Source organism: Marmota flaviventris, chromosome 6 (assembly GCF_047511675.1).
Source record: "Marmota flaviventris isolate mMarFla1 chromosome 6, mMarFla1.hap1, whole genome shotgun sequence".
Lineage (NCBI taxonomy): Eukaryota > Metazoa > Chordata > Mammalia > Rodentia > Sciuridae > Marmota > Marmota flaviventris.
Window position 1 is genome coordinate 68,456,601 of NC_092503.1, and position 3,197 is coordinate 68,459,797.

The window sequence follows — 3,197 nt, forward strand, 5'->3', positions numbered from 1 at the left end:
GCTGCTGAGAAGAACATGTATCCACTTGATGATGGTTGATATATTCTATATATGTCGGTTAAGTCTAGGTTATTGATTGTGCTATTGAGGTCAATAGTTTCTTTATTCAGCTTTTGTCTAGAGGATCTGTCTAATGGTGAGAGCGGTGTGTTGAAGTCACCCATAATTATTGTGTTGTAGTCTATTTGACTCTTGAACTTGAGGAGAGTTTGTTTTATGAACGTTGCAGCTCCATTGTTTGGTGCATACATATTGATAATTGTTATGTCTTGTTGGTGGATGGTTCCTTTTAACAGTATATAGTGTCCTTCTTCATCCCTTTTGATTAACTTAGGTTTGAAGTTGATTTTATTCGATATGAGTATGGCCACTCCTGCTTGCTTCCGAGGGCCATGTGAGTGATATGATTTTTCCCAACCTTTTACCTTCAGCCTGTGTATGTCTTTTCCTATCATATGAGTCTCCTGAAGGCAGCATATTGTTGGATTTGTTTTTTTGATCCAGGTTACTAGGCTACGTCTCTTGATTGGTGAGTTTAGGCCATTAACATTTAAGGTTACAATTGAAATATGATTTGTACTTCCAGTCATGTTTATTTATTTATTTATTTTAGTTTGGCTAGTTTTTACTTTTTGGTTATTTTCCTCCCCCTTTACTGAGATACCTCCTGCTGTTAGTTTTGGGCACTATTTTTCAATTCCTCTTCTTGTAGTATTTTGCTCAAAATGCTTTGCAGTGCTGGTTTTCTGGCTGCGAATTCTTTTAGCTTTTGTTTATCGTGAAAGATTTTAATTTCATTGTCAAATCTGAAGCTTAATTTTGCTGGATACAGTATTCTTGGTTGGAATCCATTATTTTTCAGCATTTGAAATACATTGTTCCAGGATCTTCTCACTTTCAAAGTCTGTGGTGAAAAATCAGTTGTTAACCTAATTGGTTTACCCCTAAATGTAATCTGCCTCCTTTCTCTTGTAGCTTTTAATATTCTCTGCTTGTTCTGTATGTTGGCTATCTTCATAATTATATGTCTTGGAGTTGGTCTTTTACGGTTTTGAATGTTTGGGGTCCTGTAGGCTTCCAGGATTTGGCAATCCATTCCATCTTTCATCTCTGGGAAGTTTTCTAGAATTATTTCATTTAATATGTTGTCCATTCCTTTGGTTTGATTCTCTGTGCCTTCTTCTATCCCGATGACTCTCAGATTTGGTTTTTTTATAACATCCCATATCTCTTGAATAGATTGCTCGTGGGATTTAAGCATCTTTTCTGTGTTGACTATATTCTTTTCAAGTTGATAAACTTTGTCTTCATTATCTGATGTTCTGACTTCTACTTGATCTAGTCTATTTGTAATATTCTCCTTTGAGTTTTTAATTTGGTTTATACTTTCCTGCATTTCTAGGATTACTGTTTGATTTTTTTAAAGATCTCTATCTCCTGGTAAAGCTCGTTCTTTGCCATTTGAATTTGTTTGTTTAATTCATTTTCAAAATATACTTTTATTGCTTGGACTTGCTGTCTTATGTCTTCTCTAATATTCCTTTCCATCTGAGTTAGGTATGCCTTGAGTTCTTTCCCTATCCCTGTTTCTGATGCTTCTAGGTCCTCCTGTAGATTTAAGTTGTCCTGCATTGTTTGTACTCCTTTTTTCCCTTGTTTTTTCATGATGTTCACGCTACTTTCCACCTCTATTTGATTGCTGTGTTTCTGCTCTCTTCTATAAATTTGTTTTGGTTTTTTATATCTCTGTTATCTCTCTTTTGTGTTGGTAGACTATGCTTGCTAAAGTGGATTCCGCTGAGAAGGAATTCCGAAGGCCAAGCTCCAGTGACGTCACCTCCCTGCTATGGCGGGCCCCAGGCTCCTTACTGGGGTGTCCGAATGGAGGGGTTGGACTGGACTGTCTCTGGTTGGTTTCAGCTCCCGGATGCCAGCGGCCGGGTGGTCTCCAGCCGCCCAGTCGCGCTGGCAGCCGGTGGGCGATCGGTCGCCGGCGGGCGGGCGGACTCCAACCGCCCGGTCGCACGGACAGCGGGTGGGCTGTTGCTGGCGGGCAGGTGATCTCTAGCTGCCCAATCGCGGGGTCAGTCGCCAGCGGGCGGGCGGTTTCCAGCCGCCCAGTTGCGCAGGCAGCGGGCGGGCGATTGGTCGCAGGCGGGCATGCGGTTTCCAGCTGCTCAGTCGCAGGGGCAATGGGCCGGCTGTCGCTGGTGGGCGGGAGATCTCTAGCCACCCAGACACAGGGGCAATGGGCCGGCTGTCGCAGGCGGGCTTGCGGTCTCCAGCCACCCAGTGGCAGGGGCAATGGGCCGGCTGTTGCTGGTGGGCGGGCAATCTCTAGCTGCCCAGTTGTGCGGTCGGTCAAAGGGGGGGAAGGACTCCAGCCACCCAGTCTCGCGGGCAGCGGGTGGAGTTTCTCCAGCCACCCAGTCGCTAGGGCCTGGCCTCTAGTCCCCTGTTTCTCCTGCTAGTCATGGTTTCTCCTGCTAGACCAGTTTTCCCCTGAGTGATGCTTCTCGGCAGTTCAAACTGTACTCTGGGCCTGCCGTTTGTTGGGCGTGGAGGGTGGCTATTGAAAACCCCCTGGCACTCTATTGTTTTGATTTTTTCCGCTTGCCCCCCCCCCCCCCCGTGCTGGCAATACAGGTTTCGTTTTCCCAGCTGATGGGAGGGGGAGTTGAAGGTCAGGTGTCTCTAGTTCTCCCCGCATCTTTATGCAGGCTTGCTCTGATAATCCCTACCCCGGAGAGCCTAGGAGAGATTTTTTGCGAATTCCCCGCTGTATGGGAGAGGAGCTGAGTAACACGCACCTGTTTTATTGTTGCAATCTGTCGGAGAGTGGCGGTGGTTACTTCAGCTCTCCAAGATGGTGGCCACTGGTTTCCTTGGTGGAGTTTCTATTGTGGGGGATAGAGCTGTCCTGCTTCCTTCCCTGTCTGAAATCCCGAACTCAGCCCGGGGCTCCGTGAGTGCTCAGGGGGCAGGATTCCACAGAATCTGCAGGAATCTCCCTGCTTGCTGGTCGCTTCTCGGCGGCTCCCCGCCATCTGTAGCCGCAGGCCGGGCCGCGCTGATCAGTCAGCCTGGATCTCCGGTCGCACAGTTGGCTCCTGTATGAGACTCAATTACCGGACCTCGGTGCTGGAAATCCTTCCTCTAGGTTTCGGTGCACCCCCATTTTGCTGTAAGTTCCTAAA